The 15,063-nt window shown below is 43.7% G+C and overlaps 1 protein-coding gene across 3 annotated transcripts in view; it reads left to right on the plus strand.

The window, feature by feature from the left end:
• FGGY (FGGY carbohydrate kinase domain containing) overlaps window positions 1-15,063 on the plus strand; it is a 299,368-nt gene that overhangs the window by 46,376 nt on the left and 237,929 nt on the right. The gene's annotated exons all lie outside the window — the stretch shown is intronic.

Raw genomic sequence — 15,063 nt, forward strand, 5'->3', positions numbered from 1 at the left:
TAGAGCTGGGTTCTCTTACCACTAATGCCCAGCTTTGTCACTTGGCAGATCTGTAACTACCTGTAGTAAGATGAATACAACCCTTTCTTATGTTCCCCAGATGGTTTGAAAGGCTAAATTTATTTGGGTGAGAATATAGGGTTTTGAGATCTTAGAATGGTGTCAGTACAAGGAGTGATCGTTGCCAGGTTTAAAATCCATCCTTGAGTCCATGATTCAGAAATAAAATGATCACGAGCAAAAATGTGAAAGAAACTTGATGTCCCCGTAAAGCTCAACCACAAATTGCTCATCCTGTTGATGAGCTATTAGCAGAGATGGGATAGGAGAGAAAATGGATGAGTGCAGTTTGGTGTCTGAGCAGTGACCCTGGAGCCCATTCTGCCCTGACTGAAGCCAGCTGGGCTTTTGCATCTGGCTTCAGAAGCCCCTGTGTTGTGCAGCAGTCCACAGGGGGGGCAGGTGAGGTGTGGGGACTCTGATGGCTGCATAGTGAGAGCAAGAACAAATGATCAGAGATCATACAATTGTAGAATGGTTTTGTTTGGAAGGGACCTTAAAGCTCATCCAGTTCCAACCCCCTGCCACGGGCAGGGACACCTTCCACTAGAGCAGGTTGCTCCAAGCCCCTGTGTCCAACCTGGCCTTGAACACTGCCAGGGATGGGGCAGCCACAGCTTCTCTGGGCACCCTGTGCCAGCGCCTCAGCACCCTCATAGAGAAGAATTTCTTCCTAATGTGTAATCTAAATCTACCCTCTTCTACTTTAAAGCCCTTCCCTTGTCCTGTCACTACATATCCTTGTCCCTCCCCAGATTTCTTGTCAGCCCCTTTAGGCACTGGAAGCTGCTCTAAGATGTCCCTGGAGCCTTCTCTTCTCCAGGCTGAGCAAGCCCAGCTTCCGCAGTCTGTCTCCATATTAAAGCTGCTTCATCCCTCTGATCATCCTCATGGCCTCCTCTGGACTTGCTCGAGCAGCTCCACATCCATGGGGTCTCATGAGAACAGAGTAGAGGGGGAGAATCCATTCCCTCAACCTGCTGCTCATGCTTATTTTGTTGCAGATTTAAGGCTGAGGAAAGCTTAGCAAGCTGTAAGAGCCATGGCAGCAAAAGTAGGACCTACAGAAAAAGTAGGATCCTGGAGAGAGGTGTGTCTCCAAGCCCCCTTGCTAAATAATGTGGAAAGAAACACATGCACATCATTGTTGTAGGAGTTTTTCTCGTTAGATCAAAAGGACAACATCACAGCAATCTGTTGCTTCTGTAGGAAACACAGCATCCAAGAGGAGGAGGAGGAGACACATGTGGGCAGCAAGAACGCTCTTGAAAAACAACCAAGGAGACAGCATGAAAGAAACAGCTTATGAGGTGGGGTCAGAGCAGTCCCAGTGCAGTCAGAGAGGAATGAGAAGGCAGATGAGTGGGTGAGGACAGACACCCTACTGAATGTTGATCATGGCATAGCCTCCATCTGTCCTTCCTTGGTGCACCCACTCCTAGTGCTAGGAATAAGCTGTGATACCATGGAATCAGATTGCTATTTGTAATGGTAAAACTGCTGCTGAGAAACACAATCTTTGTTTCCTAGTGAATGATAAAGAAACAATAATAAATGGTGTTTACAGGCTCAAGTTGTTTATCTTCTTTGCAGCAGCAGTCGTCTTCTCTACAAATTATTCTGCCTCTGCTATCACAGCCTGGAGACCCCATGCACTACATGCATGGGTAACTTGCCTTTCTTAAGCTCCAGTAATTCATGGCTATGAGACCAAGGCACATAGATACCAAACAACGACCACATTAAATAATCACCACAGGAACTGATGCTAGTACATAGCTACATCCAAGAATTCAATAACTTTCATGTTTACAACCCAGCAGAGTTTCAGCAGTTAACACCTTCCTGCTGTGATGATTCTCCTTGAGGACTATGGAGTAAAATAAGTCTAATCTAAAAATTAATCTAAAAGTTAATCTTATTAATTAAAATCTAATTAAATTTAATTAAAAATTAAATTTAGAGTTAATCTAAAAATCAAGTTATCTTCAGGAATCAGAATACCTTCAATCTCATTTAATTCTTGATACATCCATCAAGAAGACTTTTGTCACATATCTTCCCATCAAGAAAGTGCTCAGGAATATTAGATGAAAAAGAGGGCTTTTTCCTACCTTCTTCTTCTTTCAGACAGTTAGTAGGGAGAGGACAGAACCATTCAGAATCGGCCATACTATGCCTTAGCTATGGGGCAAGTACTCAGATGTCTGCAATACTACTAGCATAGTATGAAAAGCAGGTAGAAAAGTCAGACCAAGTTCCAGCCCCCAGGTTTGCTGTTAGATTAGTTCTGTCTTGATTTGTGTACTCGCCACTTTCCCTGTGATGGCCTTGACACTGAGGATGGCTGCACAGCTCCAGATGTCTGAACTTTGTGCTCCCGTCTCTGAGAACAACCCTGCTTCAAAACCTCAGGAGCAGTTGCACAAGGGCACAATGAGATGTCAGAAGTAAGTAAAGACATGTCTTTTTGTGTCAGCACTGAATTTCCTTTGGAAGGCTTAGCTGTCACTCTTGGTTTGAAATGACTGACTGCTCTGCATGAGGGTATTATCATGTTCAGAACTTTAATGTGGTCCCCATTAGAGCTAGGAGAGGTCACCAGCAAAGGTTGGCTGTGGTATCCCTGAGGTAACAGTATAAGCTTGTGGGTTTGTTTTAGCCATATTTAAGGTGAGAAAAAAGAAACCCAGAGAAAAAAGTAGATAAATTTTTATGCATGTTTTCTTTTTGGAGGGAACACCTGTCTGGGCTGATACTTCATTGCAGGCATTCATGAGAAGTAGGAAAGTTGTTTACTTCAACTTCATTAGTGGCAACTTCTCAACTGAGCACAAAGTTTCTATTTTTTTTTTGCCAGCTCCAAACAGATAAAATTACTACTTGGTAAATTCCATATAAACTTGAAGACTTTCAATCACAGCAGTAAGTGCTACTGTGCCCCAGCTCCTGCTTTTACTAAATGGTATTATAAGCACCTTAATTATAGTTCATGCTGTCTGATGGGCCACGGAAAAGGTCGTCTTCCAAAGAGCATATGATAACAAGGGTGGAGCGATACTGGTCGCTTTTTGTCTGTTGGGAAAGAAAGGGCTTTTCAGAGAAGAAGATTAATAGTAGACAATGTTAATCTAAATATATCTCAGACACAAAATATCACATTCCTTCAGGCTTGCCTTCTCAGGGGGTACTGCCATTAACCTTTACTGTGGGAATACACAAAGGCATCTCTTCCTCTTTGGAGCAGAGCTAGAAACGAGGTATGTTTTTGTTGTGATTTCACTGTCGAAGCTGCAGCAGTACAATGAAGTCTCTCACTTGTGCTGCTTTTAGCAGTTGAGTTCAGGGCTTCCAGGTTGAGATTTAGTTCAAGGGCTGAGAACAGAAACAATCACAGTGACTTCACGGTGGTTTGAACAAATTCTCCACGCTGCTGCCAAAGAGAAGAATCAGTCCTGGCTCTTACAGATGGATTAGTCCCCCATTATAGCTGGTGTCTGCCTCTCTACTTACTTTTATAGGTCAGATCAAATATAAGTTGGAGGCAGCTTGCTTTTAAAGTCTCTGCTGTACTCAGTAGAGCAAAGCATCTGGCAGGACGATTTCATTTCTGACTCCCACTGCTAATGGCATGGTGTTGGGCCTTGGGGTAGGCAGGCTTTCCTTATCACCTTGGCAGGCTTCCAGCTCCAAAGAATCATCATTAACGTCTGCCCTGCTGGCATTCTTGCCAAATACAAGGGATATCTGTTAAATAAACACTGGCAGTTCCCAGTCCTAGGAAAGAGAAAGGGAGTAGAGGAAAAACAATCCTTGACATTTCAGTGACTCTAGGGCTGGCTGACACCTGGTACCACCCTTATCTGGGGGTGTTTGTGCAGAGCTGCAAAACACAGCTTCTTCTCTTGGCTCTTTTGCTTTCTTTAAATAGAACTGGGAAGACTTGTAATGATAGGAGTAACTTTCTTGGATAGGAACTCTTTTCTTTGTCTTGTATTTTTTTCCAGCCTAGGGAGACCCCTGTGTTAACATCTGTGCTCCTGTTCTCCTCTGAAGTACAGCAAAGAAGAGCGTTGCAGCTTGCGTGCCTCGGACTTTGCCAACAAAGTTTTTCCTGCAGTTTTTTTCCTCCAGTTTTCCTCCCTAGTGGATTAGCTACAATGCAGATTTACTTTCGTGGGAGCACTTTCCCACCTGACTTCCTATCTCTTCATCCATCAAACCAAAACAGCCACACTGATCTGCCAGTAATCAGAGCAACCGGGGCTCACCCCGTCCTCGGCGTTCCTCGGGAAGTGCTTTCTCTGTTTGTTTCAACCATTTCACTTTCTTTCTTTGTAGCTGAACTCTCAATGGCAGCTGGAGGTTTATTTTTCCAGATGTTCTATTTTGCTTAATAGCAATAAAATTACTTGTTTGGATATTCCACAGTATCAATAAATGAGCTGTCTAGGTTTTATTTTTGCGGTCCAGTTAAGATCTGGAGTAAGATTCATTCTTTCAGAATGGAATTCGGAGACAATAAAATATTTATTGTTCAAAGAATAACATAGGGTCAGACCTTGAGTTTGCTACCCAGCTCTGGAACTGGATTTCATTTCTGCTTGTTTTGCCTTGATTCACTGATTACACTGATGCTACCTTAGTGTGTATCCAAGGTAGCTCAGGGCACAACCAAACTCTTTTTTATTGCATCTTTATAACAAGTTAATGAAAAGATTGGCCAGTAGTTTGAAAGGTTTGATGTCTTGATTGTAAGGATATTTTTATACTCAATTCCTTCCTGATAATGATTTAGGACATGGTTTGCAACTACTCTGCTGCCAAAATCTCCTCAAATTCTATATTGCATATACAGTGTTGTATTTTGCTCACCCGTCTTCCTTGGAGTGGTTGAGGCTGTTCCTATCTTCCCCTCAGTTTCAAAACAAACACCATCCCCACCCATGATGAAACTTCCCATCAGGTTAACATTATTCCTGCATTTTCTGATATGCTGCTAAAAGTCTTCTCCAACCCTGTTACTTATGGGTGGGATGGGGCAGGAGGAGGCACCCTGCCTGCTAAAGGGCACTGACAAAGTGCAGAATGCAGTTTTTGGCCAGATCCTCATTTGGGAGCATTAAGCTTTTATGTCTCAACACTTCCCTTTCTGAAGCATGGTGACATTTAAATACATGAATGTGTTTTCAATGAAGATAGCTTCATCACCAGCACTGGGAGCTTGTGTATGTCCTCATTAAACCAGAACCAGTCTGAATCTCCCCAAACAAATCTTTGGTGTATTTTTAACTCAATATATTGCTCCACCCCTGGCCAGCCTGTATGTGGGAAACCTTCTGCTATTTCCTGCTCAGTTGTTCAATGCTGGAGCCAAGCTAGTTTCAGTTCCAGAAGCAGAACCAAGCAAAGCAACTGTGGTTAGAGTGGAGTTAACTGGAAACATTCCCAAAAGATACCAGATTTGCTCCCAAGCACGTACTGATCCACCTACAGTGGAAAAGAAACATCGTTTGCAAATCATAACCTCTTCACTCTGTGTAGATTCTGTCTGGACACTTACAGGCTTTTGTTAATAGTCTGTACTTAAGAGTTATGAAGAACATGCTGTTGGCTCTTCACAAGTATTGAAAATACTGCTAAGCATCTTTGCAGTGGAAGTTATCCCCTTAATTGTCAAAATATTGCAGCTGAAGCATAAAAAAGTGGCAAGAGAAGAGTATAATATTGACAGACTGCTTAAAATAGGCAAATGCATGTTAAGTAATTGTAGGTCCCTAAACTGGCTTAAGGTGACACATCTATTGCTCTACTTTCATTGTTTTATTAGACTGTCCCTAACCCTAGCTCCTGCAACATGGCTCTAATGTTGCTAGCCAGGAAGATCCTTAAATGCAAGTGTGCTGAGGTAGGGAGGAAGGAGGCACCTGCAGTTGCTGTGTGGGCTAATAAAACCCTTCGGTGAGCAGATTTAGCAGGGAGGAGCACTCTGTAGTAGCGTCCTGAGTCCAAATCTGGAGCTCTTAATAGACTTTAGATTAGTCTATGAGGGTCTTCTCTGTGAGAATGAAGGGTAAATAAATACAGAACTGCTGCATGTACTAGAGGCTGTTGACTACTGGCAGCTGAGGTCTGTATTCTGCTTTCAGAATACTAGAGCTAAAAAGCTCTTTGTGGAGTACTCCAGTGGATTTCTGCAAACCTCTCATTAGCATCTGCTTCCCTTAGATGATAAAGCTTGTAAGGGCAAAAAGAATCTTATGGTTTGCTAAAGAAATGTCTGAATTTCTCCTCCAGTAACTTTTCAACCTGTCCTTCAAATTGAAAGGGTGCAGACCTTGAGTAATAGAACCATAGAATGGTTTGGGTTGGAAGGGACCTTAAAGCTCATCCACTTCCAACCCCCTGCCACGGGCAGGGACACCTTCCACTGGAGCAGGTTGCTCCAAGCCCCTGTGTCCAACCTGGCCTTGGAAATAAAATCCTGAATGTTTAATGAAAATTAAAAGTTGAATAGAGTGCAGAGGCCCAAGTTGAGTCTCCCACTGTTATGCCTCCTCCTCTTCCCTGGGTACGATTGCAGTAGAGGTGGAACACCAACAAGACACTGGGAAATCCATGTAGGAATTAGTCTCAAGGAACAAAATCAATAGCAAGTCTGGATCTGGCTTCAGTAGCTCTTCTGTTCACGGGGTTAATTGTTTACATAAGGGAATGCAGCAATAGAGACATTTTGCTTCAGGCCTCTTGCTTTTAGAGACTCTGTAAGTGTTTTTTAACCCAGATTTCAAGAACAACAGTGTGTAGCTGTGCTGGAACAAGTGCTATTTTTAAGTTTCCTGTGGTTTGAGAAATTGTCAGATTTCTCTGTCTGAAGGGATCCAGAAAACCAGTTCTGAGTTTCTGGTGCGAACGTTGAATGAATACAAAAATGAATAGACACTGATTTTCTGCATTGTAACAGATGAAAGAAGATAAAAGGACTCAGCTCTGCTCATGTCAATCCAGAGCAGCTCCAGCAACTGCAGGCTTCAGTTAAATATATATTATTTAACCCAGTTTGGGAAAATCCCTCCACTACTACAAAACAAGTTTTTCCGCTCTTACGGGTCATGACCGTGTACGGAAGCACCCACGCTGATAACCTGTTGCACAACTGATACTGAGCAAAAGCCTTCAAAGAGCGAGTCTGTGCACCTGCTGACCTCTGCTCTCAGCCCTGCCCAGGTTTGCCTGATGGAAGCTGCCATCTCCTGTGCATATCCAGTTCTAGCCATTAGTTGGTTGTGCATGAGCGTTGCCTTTTATTGGTGCAAGCAGAATCAGTTCACGTGCAGAGATCTGTATCATAGAATCCCAGACTGGTTTGGGCTGGAAGGGACCTTAAAGCTCATCCAGTTCCAACCCCCTGCCACGGGCAGGGACACCTTCCACTAGAGCAGGTTGCTCCAAGCCCCTGTGTCCAACCTGGCCTTGAACACTGCCAGGGATGGGGCAGCCACAGCTTCTCTGGGCACCCTGTGCCAGCGCCTCAGCGCCCTCACAGGGAAGAGCTTCTGCCTAATGTCTAGTCTAAATCTACCCCTTCTAGCTTGAAGCCTTGTCCTGCCATGCTCTCTGTGACACAGCCTTTCTTGTTTCACAGCCAGCAGTGCCTGTGAGCATCTTTCTTCTTTGTCTCTCCAGCCAATGTATTCACATGCCCCATAAATATCAATAGTTATGGTTAAACATAAAAGAGATGCAGTGCCAATACTTGTGTGTTGGCATAGGGGAAGAAGAGGGCAGAGAAGAGGTAAGAGTTTTGTTTTTATGCAGACTGAAACATTACAGTAGCAGAAACAATGGCACTTCCAGTAATGTCACAATCTCCTGAATAATATCATTCCATCATTGCCTGGAAACTTAGCACTTAGGGATGTATTTCACTCCTGACTAATAGTATAGCATTTCAGCAAGTAAATATTACCTTATACATCCAGGAGATCATGAGGGCTCCTGCATATTTGTTGACCACAAGACTTCTTTCCAGCAATGCTACTTGCATAGACCTTCTCATGCACCTTTGGAACAGCTTCTAGACCATGGGTCACTCTGTGCCCTCTGCCTCTGCGAGTGGAGGGACTCTGATGAGGTTCTGATGCTTCCTATTGCTTACTCTTGTATAGACCAGGTAAAAGCACTGAATTGCTCCTTGCAATTCAATACACCAGACTTGGAGGCATTTCTTGTCTTTGATATTCTGTTTCCTCATCTGAATGAACTTCAAGGCACTGACACCTTCCCATATCCTCTGAGTTTAGATGATGCCTTTCTTAAGACCTTCAGTAGCGGAGCTCAGCAGCAGTCTCTTCTGGTTCACATGAACTTCTAAGAATCCAGAAGCCTTTTCTGGGTGATACTAGACCAAAGAAACCAGTGGTATGGTTCTACCCTTCTGGGGGCAGAACCAGCATATGTACAATGCTTTTAGCAGGGGCTTTTGTAGGAGAAACATCACATTTTATACCGTATGATGCACCAATCCTTTTAAAAATCTGATATGGGAATGGTACACAAATGAGCAGTTGCCTGGCTTATAAAATTCTGGTGTGGTTTTACAATGCAAAATGACACATCTGGCATCTAGCTGAGAGAGCTCAAAATGCCTTCTCCAGGGAATAAAATATTAAGTCAAATTGCCTGAAATAACATGCTTTCAACATTAGCAGTATACGTTATCTGTGCTCTGTGAAAGTGGAGAAAATATCACATACACAATCAGCACATTATGTTGTTGACCAAAACAAAACTGGAAAGTTTTAAGAGCAACCACGGTCTAATGTCACATTACCACGGTGTCTGGTTTTGGGAGCTTCATGCTCTTCTTTGAGGGTTGTTATGCCAACATATGAGAGAGAAGACTAAATGAAAACCAAGAAAGGTATCATTTTCCCTCTTTTTCCCCCCGCCTTTCTTTTCCTGTTGGGAGTGTTTCTGTTTGTCTCAATAAAACTTACCCATTCCAGTACCTAACTACTATTTAAGATTGCTTGCCAGCCTGGGAAGTTGTTATGCAGGTTGCCCTTAAATAGCTCGTGTTTGACTGCACAGCACCTGTTAGTTGATTGGGAGACAGTAAAATTCAGGGCAAAGGCTTCCCAAACACAAAGGATTGCTTGTGGAAAAAGACCTTGTTGATCTTGGATGAAGTTATAACCACCGCTCGATGCCTTTAGTGAGGCATTGTATGGCGCGCTAAGTCTGTACATGTGTTTCTGTGTGTGAAAAAACACCACCTGAGCTAAACAGAAGAGAACAGAGCTAAACTGAGTCTCTTCCTAACGGTCTTTCTTCAGGGGTATTTTATGGAGCACTTTTGAAAGGACTTTTTGTGTAACCCCCTTGGAAACCCTTTTCAAAGCCCCTGTGCAGAAATGCTGGGGCCTGTGGGCCACCTTCCTACTCCGAGCTCGCATCTTGCAGCTCACATCTTTCCAGTTGAGACTTTGGTCCATCAGATTGGATGTTGCAGACCCTGCAAGAGTCGTTTGTCTCGGTGGGGGGTGGAGGAGCTCGAAATAAATGAGGATTTTTACAGAAAACCATTCTTCCTTTATCCCAGTCCCTTTTCCTTCACTGTTACCACACACGGCTGCACCCTTAACATTGCTCTGTGCCTCCTGCTGCTGTGGCATTTATCCCTTCTCTTAGAGTCAGCTTTGTCTTCTGACTCACTCACTATTGTGTTTGTGGTTAACTTTATGGGGTGAAGCAACTGGGATAACCTTGTGAAGATCAAACCCGAGTGCTTTTAAGTGACACACTGCTACAGTATTCATTTCCAAATACATTTAGGAATAATATTGACACTCATTTGTTCTTTACAGGAGCGTGCTTGTTTTGAAAGATACACAAGCAAACACTTTGCACAATAACATAGTTCATCTATGAATTAACTTGCTCATTTCTAGATATTTTGTTTCTAAAGAGCTACTCTGCACTGATGAATCTGTTCCCCGGAAGACATCAGCCTAACCCAGAGCCCACTGGAGTCTTTGAACATCTTTTGGTTTTGCTGACTTGGTTTCCAGTAAAGGGCTGAGTTATGAAACATGGTGACACCTCTTGGTCATGCTGACTTGTATCTGTAGGACCTCCTCACTCCTCAGGACCTCTCTTTTTGTGGTTCAACTGTAGTCTGCCAGAGTAATTGTGACTTTCTTAGCAAGAGTTGTACCCACTGCAAAGCTTGTCAACATTTCTGCTACTTTCAGAGCCAGACGATTTAGTGAACTGGTGCAATATGAACAGTGTTGCCCAAAATGCTTATGGCGAACAAAGCCATACACGGTGTTTTTGGCAAACAAACAGCTGTATTCTGAATACTTGCAGGATCTTCTCAATAACTGCTGCATCCTCTCCCAGCTCTGCAGGCTGATGGGGAGGCTGCTTTGTGCAGAAGAGAGATTTGCCACTGGACAGGGCAGCCTGCTCCATCCCTAGTGCCTGAAGGAACCATGTAGGATCTGGTAGTTGGTTCTTACCATTCAAGTTCATACCTTTGTTTTAACATTTCAACCAGAAATGAGTTATTTAACCACTGTGCAAGGCAACACCTCTGCAATCTTGCTGAGTTTTGGATTTCCCACCCCACCACATGCACACAATACCTTTTACCCCACTCCAAATCATAGAATCATAAGAATAGTTTGGATTGGAAGGGACTTTCAAAGCTGATCTAGTCCAACCCGCCTGCCATGAGCAGGGACATCTTCAACTAGATCAGGTTGACCAGAACCACATCCAGCCTGGCCTTGAATGTCTCCAGGGATGACAGATCCACCACCTCTCTGGGCAACCTGTGCCAGTGTTTTACCACCCTCATTGTAACAAATTTCTTCCTCATGTCCAGCCTGAATCTCTCTTTTTTAGTTTAAAACCATCACCCCTCATCCTGTTGCAACAGGCCCTGCTAAAAAGTCTCTCCCCTATAAGTCTTTCTTATAGGCCACTTTTAAGTACTGAAAGGCCACAGTAGGGTATCCCTGGAGCCTTCTCCAGGCTGAACAAGCCTATCTCCACACGAGAGGTGTTCCATCCCTCTGGTCATCTTTGTGGCCCACAAACACAATCCACGTGTTTGAACTGAAGGCATCCAGGCCCAGGCTGAGGGAAAGCCAAGCATTACCCCAGTCACATGCAGCAAGCTGATCTTCTGCTGCACTTTTTGTTTAAACCCTGATTATTTGTGCAGGCTGGATTCTGAAACATTTGGGTTGGAGCTGGACAAGCACAACTGACAAACTGGATGGTTGCCTGCTGTGCTACAACACAGGCAGAGAAGGAAGGAGCCTCTGGTATCATTCAAGTGCTTGACTGTTCTGTTTCAGCAGGTATTTTTTCAGTTCACAGCAGGCCATTGACAGCAGAAAGTGCAGCAACAGCAACAATTTCAGTGGTGAAACTGCCGATGTTACAATCGGAGGGAGATAAAGTGAAGTATTTGTTGGAGTGGCAGTACCAGGAAATGGCTGAGACATCACATGGTGGAGGATGTGCACTCCGTAGCACAGGGATGTATTTACTTACAAGCTAGACTTCCACCAGACTCGACCAAAGGCAGTTTTGGCTAGTTATTTGAATTACCTGACCCACTTGCAGTAGGAAGTCATTATATAGATACTAAATACCTACCCCACCCTTGGTAGGCAGACAGCCTCTGTGCCAAAATGGTCTAGCTCAGCTTCGCAGAATATAACATACTGTGACTTTCTAGTTAAAGCTGTCACTGCAAAGACATTAGAAGCTGCTGCTGTTCCAGTAAACTGCTTCACTTCTTGGCATTTAATCACCGTGGAGAAAGCCTCGAGGATTTACATCTTACCACCACCTGGAACACAAATCATACGCAAAGTCTGAGTATATCTAGTCTGATATTTTTCTGAAGGTGCAAATCACTTGCTTCTCTCACTGATGAGCAAAGCTCCCTCTGGCATCAGGGAAGTTGCCTGTGACAGGGGATTCGGATAGGAGCTTCACACAACCATTCATCTGAAGTGTTAAATAGAGACTCCAAGATTTTTTCTTAGACATCTTTGTATTATTTTCTTGTAACGAAAGCTGCAGCTGACTTAGCACACAGAGCATGCTTGGTGGTGAATACATTGATGGGTGGGTTTAAAATTTCAAGCAAGATGCTTGAAAGATTATCGACAAGTTATCATTAAAAATAAAATCATGGAACTATTATAATAATTCATAACCGTAACTTATTTTCCCCATAAATAGATGAGATTTCACCAAAATTTGTGGCCTGCACCAATGTTGACCTTTAGCATAACCCTGCAAATTATCACCAAAGTAGGATTCTGATCTTGCTTGCACCAGAATATAGTTGGAGAAGGTCCATGAAAACACAGCAGATTTATACTAAAGCAGCTAAAAGCAGGTCTGGTCCAAAATACATTTTAAAGTAAGAGGGATTACTTCAAGTTAGAATGATGATGGCCTTTGCTTGGACTGTAGGAATAGGTGATGATAGAAAAGGAAGAAAAGACGAGCTGTCATGTCTTCTTATGCACATATATCGGTTTAATTTTACTTATATTTTGCGAGTCTTACCTGAGACTTCAGCTACTGATGCTGAAGATACCGGGATGGGTTGAAGCAGTTCATTTAGCAGAAACTGAAGTGAAAATTTTATTTCCTTCAAAGGTCACTTCTCAGAGTTCAGGGGGTAATTTTTCATTTTGTAAAACCAGGGGATGCTCTTGTTTGTCCTCTGCAAAACCAGGGGCTATTCACTGAAGTCGACCAGGTCTGCAGCCCCCAACTTTTTAACAAGGCATATAGGGATAGGACAAGGGGAATGGCTTTAACCTGACTGAGGGTGGATTTAGATTAGACATTAGGCAGAAGCTCTTCCCTGTGAGGGTGCTGAGGCGCTGGCACAGGGTGCCCAGAGAAGCTGTGGCTGCCCCATCCCTGGCAGTGTTCAAGGCCAGGTTGGACACAGGGGCTTGGAGCAACCTGCTCTAGTGGAAGGTGTCCCTGCCCATGGCAGGGGGTTGGAAGTGGATGAGCTTTAAGGTCCCTTCCAACACAAACCATTCCATGATTCTATGATTATATGACCTGTTCAGTCTGTGTGCACAGGGCTTGTGTATTGCTGCTGCCTTCTCTGCACACCACGTGCTTGCTGCCTCGGTTGGACAGGCTTAGGAGAGACCATGGATAAGTTAAAAAGGATTTATGCTCCTAGTCTGATGGATCATTAGTCATGTATCTATGGTGTTAAGGACAATGTGTCACATGGGGCTCAACAGGGGATTTTAATGCACTACGGCAAAGATCCATAAAGGACACAGGCATCCAGCTCTGAGGCTGGGATTCAGGAGCCTTAATTAGGATGCTGCTTTGCCTGCACAGTGAGCTGGGAGAATTCAATGTCTACTAGTGGGATTCACATGTACCAGTACTCTGAGCAGGGGGTTGAGTTAGTGAGCCAGAAAAATCCCGGAGAAAAGGATACGCTTCTGTGCTTCAGTTGGTGCCTAAGCCCTGCTCTTGGATCTGACCCTGAGTGCTGAAGCTTTAGCAACATGGACCAGTCAGCCTGTGTTTACAGTTGCTCTGAGTTTCCTTAGGGAAATAAATCACTTTTTCTCATTTGAGGCTGTTATTAAAGCAGAAAGCTGCACACCAAAGTGCACTGGAGGCCCAGTGCTGTCCTGGAGCCACACTTCCCTTGTTTCTCTCCTATTTATGAACGTCCTTCATCGACTAATTGCTGTTTGGCATAGTATTAAATTTAATCACTGGACTCCCAAACATTGTAATGTGTCTACCTACTCCGTGGTTCCATTGGGATGGAAATTTTCTATCTCCTTTAAAGACTATTAAATCCCTGCCTTTCTTGTTCACAACAAAAGGGGATTGTTGACTGTGTTTGTCGTTATTTTCCTGTTCAACAAAAGATGCTTATTCTTTCTCCCCAGTGCTGAGATCCCTGGGAGCCTGTAGACCTCCTCTCTTCTTGCTTTTCTTTCCCCTGAGTGACTACAAAATAGAAAGTCTCCTTCACCCAGGAGTTTGTGTTGAAAAGCACAAAAGCAAATATTATCTACCTAAACTTTCAAGGTTTTCCTGAAGAAGGTAGTAATTAAAAAGTTGATGTGAGGCACAATCGACTAAAGAAACAATGTTACAAGGCACAGCAGAAGTAGCAATGAGATTAACACACATTTATGATTAAGAATTAGTTGTTCATGAAATAAAAACAGTCGTTTCAGTCAAAACCTTTTGACCTTTTAAGAGATGCAGCAAACCCACGAACATGTAGTTGTTTTGTTGGAGCCTATTATTGCCATCCCATTGGAACCTTGAGAGAATAGCTTTTCTGATCCTGCAACTAGGCAGCCTGTGGGCAGGAGAGCAGGGTTCTTGCTTTTTGAGAGCTAGCAGCCCATTCACAGTGGGTTGACTTTCAAAAGACCCATTTATTGAATGACGCAAGGTACAAATTATGACTCACTCTGCATAGGTTAAGTTGGTAAAAGTCAACCTATATTCATCTTGCTAGCACCTACACAGCTGCATAAAGTATTTCATAATGGATTTAAACTGAAAGAAAGAGGGGAGATTTTGATGAGACATAAGGTAGAAGCTCTTCCCTGTGAGGGTGCTGAGGCGCTGGCACAGGGTGCCCAGAGAAGCTGTGGCTGCCCCATCCCGGGCAGTGTTCAAGGCCAGGTTGGACACAGGGGCTTGAAGCAACCTGCTCTAATGGAAGGTGTCCCTGCCCGTGGCAGGGGCTTGGAACTGGATGAGCTTTAAGGTCCCTTCCAACCCAAACCATTCTAGAAGCCTATAATGTATTAGCTCTAGAGTCCCATTAACTCTTTTAGAGGCTTAAAAATGATCTGCAATACAACTCAGACAAACCAAATTGGAGTTTTTCTCTTTTATCAGTGGTGATCTAGTGAACGGCAGATTTGGTTCTGCCTGGCCAGGATTAGGTCA

This window comes from Strigops habroptila, chromosome 8, assembly GCF_004027225.2.
Source record: "Strigops habroptila isolate Jane chromosome 8, bStrHab1.2.pri, whole genome shotgun sequence".
NCBI lineage: Eukaryota > Metazoa > Chordata > Aves > Psittaciformes > Psittacidae > Strigops > Strigops habroptila.